Raw genomic sequence first — 15,111 nt, 5'->3', positions numbered from 1 at the left:
GGATACTTGAGGCAACATGTAACGTGATAATTGGTTTTTAAGCAACATATAATGTGATGATTGGATACTTCAGGCAACATGTAACGTGATGATTGATTTTTAAGCAACATATAATGTGATGATTGGATATTTCAGGCAACATGTAACGTGATGATTGGTTTACTGAAGCAGCATATAGCGTGATGATTTGTTTCTTCAGGAAATCGTCAAATTAGATTGGATAATGTCATACATAATGATATGCTGACATTAAAACGCTTTACGAATGATGGTCAAATTCCACTGGTCGACAAATGTTACTACAAATCAACCTGTAGCTTCCCGGCTAATGCTTGGAATTACTTCATGATTTTGTAGAGTTACTTAAATACATGATATATAAGGATGTTTGTTCAGAAAGTTTGTACCCGTTAACTAAATATTTGATGTGTAAAGAAGTTCGTTCTTAAATGTGTAAGAAAACACAAAATCATCTTAATAATATCGTACATAAAACTCAAGTTGTGAACTGAATATAAAAAATGAACTGCACTAATTAAAGTTGCAACTATTTATTCTGTAATAAAACAAGATAAGTAAGTAAGCCTCCGAGGTAAGGCTATGAGAAATATAAAATGACAAACTATTATTTGAAAGTAATATTATAAACAAATTTATAGTTATATGTAAAATAGTTTCCACGTCATAAGTTCCAGCTCATTGAGAAGGAGAAGGTGACTTTACAGTTTGGCAACTTTTCCAATAAAGAGGACGACACCAGTTTCGGTGTGGCGGATGAAAAATACAAATGGATGGTTTGCATAAAACCTTGGCGAGGCTGAGTAGCTGACTACAGATGCTCCACTAACAGCAGTGGCTTCGGTCCCTTCTTCATCAACTTGAATAAAGGTTTTGTGAATTACATCCGAAACACGAAGACTTCCATCTCTTACTATACCTGTTAAATTAGCGTTACGAAAAGAGTATTCATTCCCATGTTAATTAGGCTGCGCTTTAGCGTATTAGTGTAGGCTTCCTTTAGTGTAAACTTAGGGATAACCACGTCAACTTGCATCTTGTGTAATAGTGAATCGATATGAGTAAGGGAAGAAGGAGACAATGCATTTTCCAGTTCTGTCAATCCAGTTCGACTTCTAGGTAGAAGTAGTAACATATTTATGTTATTGCCTTGGTAAGGCATTTCCAAAGCAAACGATTTCAAGCTGGGAACATAGGCAAACGGAAATTCCGATGTCATATGCATCATGACGACATTAGTCCGAGTTACTCCGTTGTTTAAAAAAGGTAATACCTTGGAACTTTCTGGATCGAACTTGGTTTTCCAGAAACCTTTGAAATACACAGCATTCAGGAAAAACAGACGTGTGTTTGGTTCAAGGGCATTGTCTAGAAGAACAGGAATGTTGTTTCTGGTTTTCTGGGCAACCCATTTATTGATAGCTTGCTTAACCTTTTCAGGTCTATTAATAAAGTCCACTTCTTGTGCCACTGCTCCAAAATCCCTTTCCAAATGCTGCTTGTATTCGTCCAAAATATCAAAGGAGTTTTGAATCAGAAGGGCACTTGCCGTTTCCAAGGTGTAGTCATTGGAACTGGTGTTAAGAATGTATATTAGTTGTTGAAATCCAAGGAAGATGTCGTTTGGACTAAGTTCAAGCATGTTGTAACCAAGTGATATCCTCATTTCACGTTCTGTGACACCACGTGACCCAAGGTATAACATTGCCATAACACTAGACATGGTGTAAGGAGAGATTAAGATATTGTATTCTCCTCGAAGTTTGCTGTAAAGACCGAAACCAAAGTAATTGGTAGCATTGGCAATCTTTGAGGCTCTATCTGTTTGCTGAACGTTGTCGATAGAGAAATCTAAGTAATTACCAAATAAAGAATTACCCAAGGAACTTTCAGCGAAGAAGATGAATTGTGCTGCAAAAACTAAGCCTTTTTTGAAAACTGAAATCCCCATTATCTTGTTATTCTGTAAGAGAAGAAAAAAGTGTAACATGAGGGACTTGAACAAACGTTTTATTTCTTGGTAAGTAATGATTAAGAGAGCCTAATAATTAATCATGAATCCATCAAGTTTAGCAGGATCCATCATGAATCCACCAAGTTTAGCAGGATCCATCATGAATCCTTCAAGTTTAGCAGAATCATTCACGAATCTATCAAGTTCGGTCGGGTCGATCACAAATTTATCATTTCGGCGGAAATTCATCTCAAGAAAAGCACTCAGTCTGTAATCACGAGGAATTTTCGCGTTAATATTTACTAATTAAAATAACTAGTCGCAGTTGAGATAATTTACGCACGTTTTTTGATCACTACGAAATAAGCAGAGAAACTACGTAAGTGTTCTAGTCACTTTAGTTAATCTAATATTTAATGTTATGCTTTGCTCCAATAATATTTTGCAGTAATATCAATCTGAATCAATAAAGACGAAGATATACAGTGTTGATATAATTCACTTTGATATAGGTTTTTAACTTGTAACCTCATCAAGAAGTTCAGTTTGATGACGCTCCGTCAAAGAAATGTAACAAGTTAAATGATCAGTAAACCACAAACATTCTACCGACGTACACTGTACCAATGGTTCTCCACCTTTTAACCACTAAGAACTCATTTTATTATTAATTTGTTCCTAAAGAACGCCATTTTGTGTCCATCTGTGCATCATGTAATTAAATAATGTAACTCAACGAACACTCAGTATTACCAACGTGGACACTCAGTGATTCGGAGACCTCAGGCTGAGAAATACTGAGCTATGCTAACACTTAATTGAATGAAAAAAATGATTTCAGAATACTTGAAGTATGCCCGGTATTCTCTGGTTGGTTTGTTGGAAGCTCCAAGGCGCTCAGAGGAAATTTTAAAGGCTTATTAGGCTAAAAGTCGGGTTTCGATACCCGTTATCTGATGTTTTAATTAACAAACTTTTTGTTGAATTTTGTGAAAACTGTAAACTAAGAAACTTCCCTAACTGTGACGTGACAAACTGGAGGAAGACAACTAATCAGCAATAGCCACCACCAACTCTTATAACACACTCACAGTTCCAAAGTTCGGAGATTTTTAGCGGTGAAGGACCTCAACTTCACAATCTGGACCGGCAATCACCAGGCAGCCCTCAATCACTAGGCAGCCCTCAATTACCAGACAGCCCTCTATCACTAGGTAGCCTTCGTTCCACCAATTCTATATTCTTAAAATTTATAGCTTTATAATTATAATATCATGTTTCGTTGCTTCATTTTGGCCGAGCGTGGCACAACGGTCAGCGTTCCAGTAAGTAACCTAAAAGGTGGGGGTGGAAGCTGGTTACTATCTGACTTATTTCCAGCCTGTCAGCTCCAAATAACGGACAACTAGTGCCAATATATCTTTTTACTTACGTATGCGAGAATATGTGAAAAACAGAAAACTCTACTATATCGATAACATTACAATAGAAAACTACTTACCACTGAGCAAACTGAACTTCCAACTTACTGAGAGTTTCTGCAAACTTATAAATGAACTCAGCTTCGAAGCAGTTCGTAAAAAACTAGGAAGAAAGAAAACGACACGCACGTGCCCTTTTTTTTAATAGCTTCTATAGGATATTGCAAAGTGATATAAAAAAATTCCTTTATATATCTGTCTTTTGATTGGCGTCGTAGTTTTTTTAATGACGTCCTTATCAAAGTCACACCATCCTGAAATTCCTGCAAAGAATAAACGATAAGAAACAAATCGAGTGTGTGTCATTAAATCCACAGTTTCCGTCAAAGTTAATAATTTCCTGTACGGATTATTAAAACCGGTTTATGTGTATGTTTCGATTTGATATTTTTTTGATTTCGCTCAAACTGCTTGAGGGGTGTTTGGGCTATCAGTCCTAATTTAACAGTGATAGACTAGACGGAAGACGGCTAGTCAACATCACCCACCGCGAGCTCTTGACTTACTCTCTTACCAACGAATAGTGAGATTGACCATCCCATTATAACACTCTCACAGTTGAAAAAACAAGCATGATTGATGACGAACCTGCGATCGGCTGATTACGAGTCGTGTGCACAAACCACCAGTAATATTAAGTTACTGATCATTACCACTGAATGGTAACCAATAGATTAATATTTATATTAAGTTACTGGTCATTGCCACTAAATGGTAACTAATGGATTCATAGTTATATTAAGTTACTTGTAACATTACCACAAAATGGTAATAAAATTAAACATACTATGGTGGCATTTGGTGGTAAGTGTAGTGCTCAGGACAAAAACATAAACAAACTATTCATAACTGGTGAAACATTACTTCAATGACTGGATTTTGTTTTCAAATCCCATCAATCATTTGAGGGATTTCTTTTTCTCACATTGTTTATACAGACTTTCAAGACAGACCCACTTATATTAAGTGAGATGTTTTTATGTCACATGTTACACGAAAGACAGCTGGAAAACGTCAACCGCCAACTTTTGAGCTACTCTTTTTGTGACCGAATTGTGGGACTTGACTTTAATAATAACTAAAGTAGAAAATACAATGCTATTTGAATAATCAAACCCAGTGAATACGAATAGCTTTACTTTTATGTACTTTAATTATTTGTATTCCCACTAGAGTACTTTGGAAAAAAATAAACAAGTTTCATAAGTACTTTACCATACATGGTACTGGTACATCCGCCAGTAAAGCAATTAAGGGGAAATAAACGTTCGTTCTTTTTACTTGTGAATACGCCATGTTAAGACTGAGAACCTGCGAGAGCTCGCGCACGAATTCAATACGAAGGCAAAACTGAAAGCAGGAACAATATCCAAGAGCATAGCCCCTAGAAACAATCAGTTTTCGGTTGCATCATAATACCTACGAAGGCCAAACAATGTCAAAATATAGTTCTTATACATTCAGTTCCACCGCAACTTTGTATCACCTATGGTGGTCATGTAAATTGCTGATTTATACAATCAAAATATTTTCAGTAAAACAAGATCAACTCGCAGCATTCAAGATAAAAACGGAGAACAACACCGGTAGACTGGTGGTGCTGATTTACATCTTGTATGTATGGTTCTTAAGACGGCATTTTGTAACCACGAATAACCTGTACTTGTACAGATATTTTGGAAAATGAACAGCATGGTAACTATAGAGATAGAGAACATTATATCAAAATGATCTATTCACCAGAAAAAACTAGATACGATAACGTTTATTCTATTGATTACAATATTCTAATGTGTCTGTAATTCTTGAATAAACATTATAAATATATTTTAGAATTTTTTCTAGGCCTTTATTAAAATATTCTCCGCTATTTACACCCTCTCGGGGGCCGTCGTGGCCTCGTGTTTAGCGTGATAAGGTGTGCCTCCAAGGAACCCCAGTTCGAGTCTCGATGACACAAAAAACCCAGACCTGCAGTTTGGGGTTCGGTGGATAGGTGCGTTATAAGAATGACAGTCAAGTCCCACTATTCTGTCAAAAAAAGAGTAGCTCTAAAGTTAGCGGTCGACGTTTACTAGCTGTATTTTGTGTAGTTTTTCAGATAAAAAATTCTGAACAGTTAGCGAAGGTCGGCCCTTGCATATCTTTGTATGAACATCAGAAATAAGCAACAAAGAGTATGTCCTGTTCATTAGGTCTGACTTAGCATAAAACGTTATCGGAATCGATGCTCATCACAAGACACACGTACACAGATATATACGTATAACTATTTGGTTTGTTTTGAATTTCTCGCAAAGCTACACGAGACCTATCTGCGCTAACCGTCCCTAATTTAGCAGTGTAGGACTAGAGGGAAGGCAGTTAGCCATAACCACCCACCGCCAACTATTGGAGCTACTCTTTTACCAACGAATAGTTGGATTGACTGTCACTTTATAATGCCCCCACGGCTAAAAGGGCGAGCATGTTTGGTATGAGGGAGATTCGAACTCGTGACCCTCGGATTACGAGTCGAGTGCCTTAACCACCTAGCCATGCCGGGCTAAACGATTCGGAATCCTTACAAGTCTGTCATTAGTAGTGTAGAGATACAAAACGAACAAACTTATCTTATAACTTCTATAATACATCTAGGATATCCTCAACCCTGAAGAACTGACAGCTATCAAAGAACTCTCCAGAGACACAAATATCCTCATAACCCAACCAGACAAAAGAAACGGATTGTTACCCTCAACAGAGCTGACTGTGTTAAGAAAATGTCTCAGTGACCGTAATAAGTTCAAACTCATAAACAAAGAGCCATTAACCCATTCTTTACATCTTGAACGGAAAACGCAGAGCATTGTTAGAAATCTAAGCACAGAAATATTATTTCTTATTGTGTTTATAATAATTTATATCCCACAGGCTCCCAATGTGGAATATTATATAGTTTGCCGAAAGTTTACAAACCAGACACCAGCTCTGACCTATACCTCTGACCTTTGGCACTCACAGTTATAAAGTAGATAAATTTCTTGTACACTTCTTAAAACCTTTAACTAGGAATGAATTTACAACATCTGACTTTTCCCAACTTCCCTGAGAAATTAATCAGCTCTTTTTAAAAATCACGTGAGGCTATATTCGTATTTCTTGTTTTTGTACTAAAATTCCCCTGCACGACACCATCAGTATTGCATTCTCTAACCTTTTCGTTAAAAATATTATGGTTAATGGACTTTCCAAATAAGATTTCAAAATCTATGTTTGAATTCTCGATAATAGACTCTCTTCTCTTGTACAATACTTCTACATGAACAGACAGATGCTGTTGGTATAGGCTCCACTCGGGTCCTATGCTTACCAACGTTTATCAGTGTCGCTACAAACTAACTGGACTGAAAACTGTCCTTTAAATTTCTAGCTTGTTCTGTACAAAAGGTTCATGATAGTTTCCTTGTTTCACCCTCTGATTATATCCAATATTTTATTGGCGAAATTAATTCACAACACCCCTCTACAGTTCACTCGTTAAAGTGAAACAAATAACTATTTCCTTTCTGGACGTTTTTGTCAACCATGACGCAGACGTTTTTTCAATTTCTGCCATCTATATAAACACATGTATTGACCTTTTCAACTTCTGTCTATTATAGAAACACATATATTGAACTCTTGAGCTTCTGCCATCTATATAAAACATGTATTGACCTTTTCTACTTCTGTCTATTATATAAACACATGTATTGACCTTTTCAACGTCTGTCTATTATAGAAACACATGTATTGAACTCTTGAGCTTCTGTCTACTACATAAACACGTGTTGAACTTTTCAACTTCTGTCTATTATAGAAACACGTGTATTGACCTATTCAACGTCTGTCTATTATAGAAACACATGTATTGAACTCTTGAGCATCTGTCTACTACATAAACACGTGTTGAACTTTTCAACTTCTGTCTATTATAGAAACACATGTATTGAACTCTTGAGCTTCTGTCTACTACATAAACACGTGTATTGACCATTTCAGCTTCTGTCTACTATATAAACACATGTATTGAACTTTCCAACTTCTGTCTACTGTATATAAACACTATTATTCTTTACTTACTAAAACTGGTTTACAGACTTACCTTGTTCTGTTTAGCTCTTCACGAAGAAATTACTTCTAAACAAAACATTCTCTTTCCAAACGGTTACTGTAAATATTTCTTGGAGAACATACCTTCCTCATTCATACTTTGTTTGTTATACCATTTAATATACAAACTGTACCATGACTTACCTTATATATCTACCTACCACTAAGATACCCACAACACCCTGGCCTACCTTATATACCTACCTACCACTAAGATACCCACTGTACTATAACTTACCTTATATACTTATTTATCACGAAGATACCCACAGTACCCTAATTTACCTTATATACCTACTTACCATTACGATACCCACAGTACCCTAACTTACCTTATATACTTATTTATCACGAAGATACCCACAGTACCCTAATTTACCTTATATACGCCTACTTACCATTACGATACCCACAGTGCCCTGGTTTACCTTATATACCTGCTTGCCGTTTACGATACCCACAGTAACCTAACTTTACCTTATATACTTATTTATCACGAAAATACCCACAGTGCCCTGGTTTACCTTATATACCTACTTACCATTACGATACCCACAGTACCCTAACTTACCTTATATACTTATTTATCACGAAGATACCCACAGTACCCTAATTTACCTTATATACCTACTTACCATTACGATACCCACAGTACCCTAACTTACCTTATATACCTGCTTTACCACCAAGATACCCACAGTAACCTAAATTACCTTATATACCTACTTACCATTACGATACCCACGGTAATTCTAACTTACCTTATATACTTATTTATCACGAAGATACCCACAGTGCCCTGGTTTACCTTATATACCTACTTACCGTTTACGATACCCACAGTACCCTAATTTACCTTATATACCTACTTGCCACCAAGATGCCCACAGTTGCCCTGGTTGCCTTATATACCTGCTTCTACCGTTAAGATGCCCACAATGCCCTGGTTTACGTTATATGCCTGCTTGCCATTAAGGATATCCACAGTGCCCTAAATTACCTTATATACCTACTTACCACCAAGATGCCTGGGTGCCCTAATTTGCCTTATATACCTGCATACCACTAAGATACCCACAGTTGCCCTAACTTACCTTATATACTTATTTATCACGGGATACCCTGAATGCCCTAAATTACCTTATATACCTGCATACCACTAAGATGCCCACGGTGCCCTAACGTACCTTATATACTTATTTATCACGAAGCTACCCACAGTGCCCTAATTTACCATATATGCCTGCTTACCATTAAGATACCCACAGTACTTTAACTTGCCTTATGTACCGACTTACCACCAGGATACCCACGGTTGCCCTGGTTTACCTTATATACCTGCTTACCCCAAGATACCTACAGTACCCTAATTTACCTTATATACCTGCTTACCATTAAGATACCCACAGTATCCTTATTTACCTTATATACCTACTTACCATTAAGATGCCCACGGTACCCTAACTTACCTTATATACCTAGTTACCGTTAAGATGCCCACAGTTGCCCTAACTTACCTTATATACCTACTTACCACCAAGATGCCCACAGTACCCTGGTTTACATTATATACCTGCTTACCATTAAGATACCCACAGTTCCCCTAACTTGCCTTATATACCTGCTTACCATTAAGATGCCCACAGTGCCCTAACTTACCTTATATACATACTTACCATTAAGATGCCCACAGTACCCTAATTTACCTTATATACCTGCTTACCATTAAGATGCCCACAGTGCCCTAACTTACCTTATATACTTGTTTATCACGAAGCTACCCACAGTGCCCTGGTTGCCCATATATACCTGCTTACCGTTAAGATGCCCACAGTACTTTAACTTACCTTATATACCGACTTACCACCAGGATACCCACGGTTGCCTAATTGCCTTATATACCTGCTTGCCCCCCAAGATACCCACGGTGCCCTAATTTACCTTATATGCCTGCTTACCATTAAGATACCCACAGTGCCCTAACTTTCCTTATATACCTGCTTACCATTAAGGTACCCACAGTACCCTAATTGCCTTATATACCTGCTTACCATTAAGATACCCACAGTACCTTAACGTACCTTACATACCTACTTACCATTAAGGCCACAGTACCTTAACGTACCTTATATACATAGTTACCATTAAGATACCCACAGTACCTTACATACCTACTTACCATTAAGGTACCCACAGTACCCTAACTTACCTTATCACGAAACAGTATTTAACTCCTACTATCCTCAAACTCACCTGAAAGTTATTACGAAGCCGAATTTCAGACTAAAATTTTTCCAGCTACTAAGATCGTTTACTGACTGCCTATTGTTAACATCTCTGGCCCGGCATGTTAAGGCGTGTGACTCGTAATCTGAGGGTCTCGAGTTCGCATCCCCCTCGCGCCAAACGCGCTCGCCCTTTCAGCCGTGGGAGCATAAGAAAGTGACGGTCAATTCCACTATTCTTTGGTAAAAGAGTAGCCCAAGAGTTGGTGGTGATGACTAGCTGCCTTCCCTCTAGTCTTACACTGCTAAATTAGGGACGGCTAGCGCAGATAGCCCTCGATTGTGTGAAATTCAAAACAAAACAAGCTGTTAACATCTCTACTTGTACACGGGTGGACACTGTAGAGCCTCCTATATTGGTGAAACCAAAAGTCACTTTAAAGTACCACCATGTTAAAACATGGGAGTATCTTTTTAAAACTGGAAGGAATGTCACAAATTCTCCCAACTCAGCTATCCATCTACATTACCCAGAAACATGACATCCGATTTCTCTCTCCAACTATAAAAATCTAAACAGATAAACATGACACTGATTTCTAGTAAAATAAACATTATACATGAAAACTATCCTTCTGTTCTTAAATAACACATGGTCTTCACTATATTTAAACATGTTTTAATTTGACCTTTCGTTTGAACCAAATCGTCGCATTCTTGACTGTCGTTATATATTCAAATTGTATACTCTTGTATTTACAACTATTGTCTGTTTTGTAACTCTATATGTTACTAATCATGCATTTACGAAGATTTCAAAACGTTTAATCAACGCCGCCTATTATCACGTTCGTGTTTAATTTTATCACTAAACTACTTACAGCGTGCAGTCTTTGAGAAGTACTCTATATACGTTTAAACAATTATATTTAAATATGTTTGTTGACTTTTAACATTAGGAGGAGTTGGTAATAATGTTTTTTGTTGTTTTTTATCCCGTAGAAGTTTAACTTTTCAAGAGTTTGTTTGTTTTAAAGTTAAGCAGAAAGTTACACAGTGGGCTATGTGTGCTCTATCCACCACGGGTATCGAAACCCGATTTCTCGTGTCTTATATCCGTACACATACCGCTATGCTACAGGGGGGGGACTTTTCAAGAGATGACATTATTAAGGCTACAGTAGTTTTAGAAAAAATAACCACAGAGTTTTCCAGTGGCAGATTTAAGGTTGTGTAAGCCCAGGGGCAATAATCTTTGTAAGCTATACATTCCGTATAATTTCACATAGAATAAAACTATCAATTGGCCTACATTAAGACCATGGGCCCTGCGGCTGACACCCCTCTAACCCCTACCTAAATGCGCCACTGGGTCCATCTCTTGGATTGAAAAATCCGTAAGACAAAACGTTGGGACAATAAGAAACTTCAGTGGTAACTGACTGTTTCTCTTTTTACTAAGTATGTTTACACTCTAGTCTTGATTTCACGAAATTTTCATAGCGTCTGTTCTATTTATTGTTAACTAAAAAAAACTGCAAAATGAGCAATTTGTGCTTGTCCGCAGCAGAGATCGGGCCCAGAATTTTAGCGTTCCAAACCTACAAGTTTTATCGTTGGATTGTGTGTGTGTTTTTTTTCTTTTAGCAAAGCCACAGTGGGCTATCTGCTGAGTTCACCGAGGAGAATCGAACCCCTGATCTTAGCACTGTAAATCCGTAGACGTACCGCTGTACCAACGGTGGACTTATCGTTGGAAGTACACAATACAGCAGACAGAAGAATATATCAGCTGATCTGTTCGAGATTTTAATCTTAATTTTTAACAATAACGCGTGGCAAGTACTTTCGTATATCAATTTCAGTCTAGCTCTGTCTTAACTTTATGAAAGGAATGACTTATCATAAAATCAGTACTATACAGTCTACTGAAGAAATTCCAATAATAATCTGAGAAACTATTAGAGTTTTTCTTTTGGACTTCTCGTGGTTTGTTTTTTTTGAATTTCTCGCAAAGTTACACGAGGGCTATCTGCGCTAGCCGTCCCTAATTTAGCAGTGTAAGACTAGAGGGAAGGCAGCTAGTAATCACCATCCACCGCCAATTCTTGGGCTACTCTTTTACTAACGAATAGTGGGATTGACCGTCACATTATAACGCCTCCTCAAGCATGTTTGGTGTGACGGGGATGTACAACCATCTTTGTTTTCCTCTATTCTGTAATGATCGAGTGTTACCAGGCGCCGACGCTTTCAAGAATTATGTGTGTGTGTGTTTTCTTATAGCAAAGTGACGTCGGGCTATCTGCTGAGCCAATCTAGGGGAATCAAACCCTTGATTTTAGTGTTGTAGGTCCTTAGACTTACCGCTGTACTAGCGGGGGACAATAACCACATAGAATGTCTGTGTTTCTAATTCTATCATTTCTGTTTGGTAACACTATAACCAACCTTTGTTTAATTAAATAAACACCATAGGTTAAAAGTTTACTGTCCTGAGTAAAACTGCTGTTTCCCACCATTCCAAATCTTCAAGTGTTAGTTAAATGTCACAAGCTTCTAAACGCAGTGATAAGGTGATAACAGAGGGCGCTGACATCTTAAATTGGTTTAGAACACACTTCAAAGTTATTTCTAACCCATTAGTCTTGTTCTAATTTCAGCTCTGGACACAGGACAGGTAGATTATTCGGCGACTGTCTTCTGAAAGTGGTTTTTCTCGGGGATCTCCCGTTTTTCCCCCCACAACAAATTCCTTGGCACTTTTGGACTTTTTAAATCCCATCCACTAGGTGGCTCTGGTGACTCACTGCTATCGCCTTATTTTTTCTCATCAACGTCATTTTTAGCCTTGGTCTTCTCTCAGTCTCCTGGACTTCTGTATATCTCTCAGATTTTCATATCGGCCAAATTAGCAGGTTCAACCTGACTCTAAACTTCCTTTAACTCCATGAACGTAGCAAATTTCTTGTTTCGTGAGCGAGGTGTGGGGAATATCAATATTACCCCCCCCCCCGTTTAGGAAAGTCAGTCTTTCCTTTAAAAACTGAATTCTTGCCATGAGTATTAGTTTTTATTATGTTTCAAATCGTTTGTTTGTTTGTTGCATAGAAATATACAATGCATTATCCATGCTCTCTGTCTGTTTGGGTATCGAAACCCATTGTTTAGTGGTATAAGTTCTCAGTCTTACTGCTGAGCCACCAGAGGCCCACAATTCACAAGCTCAAATCAGTAACGTAATTCATTATGGTACTCTTAATTACTTATTCCCAGTGAACAGCGATAAGTTTACGGATCCGGGGTTCGATTCTCTGTGGTGGACAAAGCAGATAGCCCACTTTGCTCTAAAGATAAACAAAGCTAATCACATTGTTGATATTTTCTCAACTTGCAGACTTTTCGTTTTAGTACATCAGCTATTGTAATGATAGGTCACAAAAGTTACAATATTTATCATAATATGATTAATTATTTCGATAACTTTCATACATCAGTATCTTAAAGACAGCTTTATGTCAGAGAAAGCCTCTAAACATGAGCCATCTGTTATTAGTTACCACAACTTTGATTGATATAACATCTTTTGTGTTTTGTTTCCTGCATCAAGTTTGTTGCATTTTATTTGGTTTTGGTTCCTGGAAATCCTTGCCAACTTCCGCTGTGTTTGGTATTACCAGAGAATCGAACACCCAAATCTCGAATGTGGTTAATCAAAACCATGTTACTTCCCTCTTCCCATGATTCTGGTCTACTGACTGTTAAAATAAAATAATTTTGTGGGTTGCATGAAGAAGTGTTTGCTTGGAATTTCGCGCAAAGCTACACGAGGGCTATCTGCGCTGGCCGTCCCTAATTTGGCAGTGTAAGACTAGAGGGAAGGCAGCTAGTCATCACCACCCACCGTCAACTCTTACCAACTAATAGTGGGATTGACTGAAACGTTATAACGCTGCTACGACTGGGAGGGTGAACGTGTTTGGTATGACGAGGATTCGAACTCGCGATTCCCAGATCGCTAGGTGAGCTCCTGACCACCTGTCCCATTACAGGCTCGTTATGCATGAAGGAAAAATTCGATGTTATTCTGCTATTTATTTAACTGTGCGATCCAGTTAAGATTTTTCCCAAAACGTTAATTTTCTGGAATTACTTTAGACAAAATAGTATAAATTGACATTAAAAAAAACACACACACACAAACAACACACGTACGTCATCTTAAGTAAGCTCTGTGAAAGAAATAAGCTATTTGTAAAGATTGTAAGTTCAAATTTGTTAATAGGAATTTATTTTTTTTATCTAACTCTCAGTGGTTCAGCTGTAAGCTTGAGGACATTATCGCTAAAAATCGGTGTTTGGTACCCACGTAGGTCGTTACATAGCTTTGCGCTTAATTATAATAGCAACAAAATAGTTCTGTTAATAAAATTTTCATCACAGATTTTAGGCCTACTGGTTTCTTATTTTTGCCAGCTTTCAGCTTTTAAATTATAACATTTAGATCGTTTGTTCGTTTTCTTATAGCAAAGCTACATTAGGCTATCTGCTGAGCCCACTGAGGTGAATCGAACCCCTGATTTTAGTGTTGTAAATCCGTAGATGGGACATAACTTCTAGAATAATATTATTTATTACATAAAGAAGAAAAAAGAGAACAGGATTAATGATCGATATTATTTATTGATTTATTATAATTTCATAAAATATTTTAAAGAAAACAGCAAGATTTGTTATTACTGAAATTTAATAAGATACTTTTCTTAGTGAAAATGAGTTAATAAATAAACATTTATGTGAGAATAAAAATTACTTTTTTTTAGAGAAATGATGTTTGAAAGTAGATTCACAAGCTTTTATGACAATTAAAACGCAAGAAAAAAACATTAAAATATATTTTTGCAATGCAAGCAAAATAAGTGAAAGCTAAATAGCTATAAAAGTTTTCTGAAAATATCATACCAACCCGATTATAAGGCGATGTCTTTTTATTAATAATTTGGCTATAAAGTTCAAAGTCACATTATAAGTGCGTCCCACCACAGGCTCCCTTTCCCTTAGTCTGGTTTCTAATAATATTGCACTGTAATAAGTAAAAGAAATAAAAACTAAATAGCAATATACATTTTCTGAAAAAAACTTGTATAAGCTTAGGGTGAAGGCATGTTATTAACACGGCCCATAAACAGAACCAGGCCTGTTCGGCGGTCTCTGATGAAGAACAGGAACGGATGGTTTACTCTGACTATCGGAACTCCGCGAAAACAGCACCAGAGACAGCTGCAGCTTCAGTTCCTTC

At 37.2% G+C, this 15,111-nt stretch overlaps 1 protein-coding gene and 1 pseudogene across 3 annotated transcripts in view; one reads left to right on the top strand and one right to left on the bottom strand.

Moving 5' to 3' along the window:
* The window catches only part of LOC143248601 (UV excision repair protein RAD23 homolog A-like), a 103,601-nt gene that overhangs the window by 83,894 nt on the left and 4,596 nt on the right, over window positions 1-15,111 (top strand). The gene's annotated exons all lie outside the window — the stretch shown is intronic.
* On the bottom strand, window positions 560-3,629 carry LOC143248599 (intracellular coagulation inhibitor 3 pseudogene; annotated as a pseudogene). Its single transcript, XR_013027068.1, has 2 exons — window positions 3,474-3,629; window positions 560-1,981 (listed from the first exon to the last, which is right to left on the bottom strand). The product of XR_013027068.1 is annotated as an intracellular coagulation inhibitor 3 pseudogene (transcript).

The sequence above is a fragment of the Tachypleus tridentatus genome, chromosome 4 (genome assembly GCF_004210375.1).
Source record: "Tachypleus tridentatus isolate NWPU-2018 chromosome 4, ASM421037v1, whole genome shotgun sequence".
Lineage (NCBI taxonomy): Eukaryota > Metazoa > Arthropoda > Merostomata > Xiphosura > Limulidae > Tachypleus > Tachypleus tridentatus.
The sequence above is the reverse complement of the archived record's forward strand: the minus strand, read 5'-3'. Positions and strand labels throughout refer to the sequence as shown.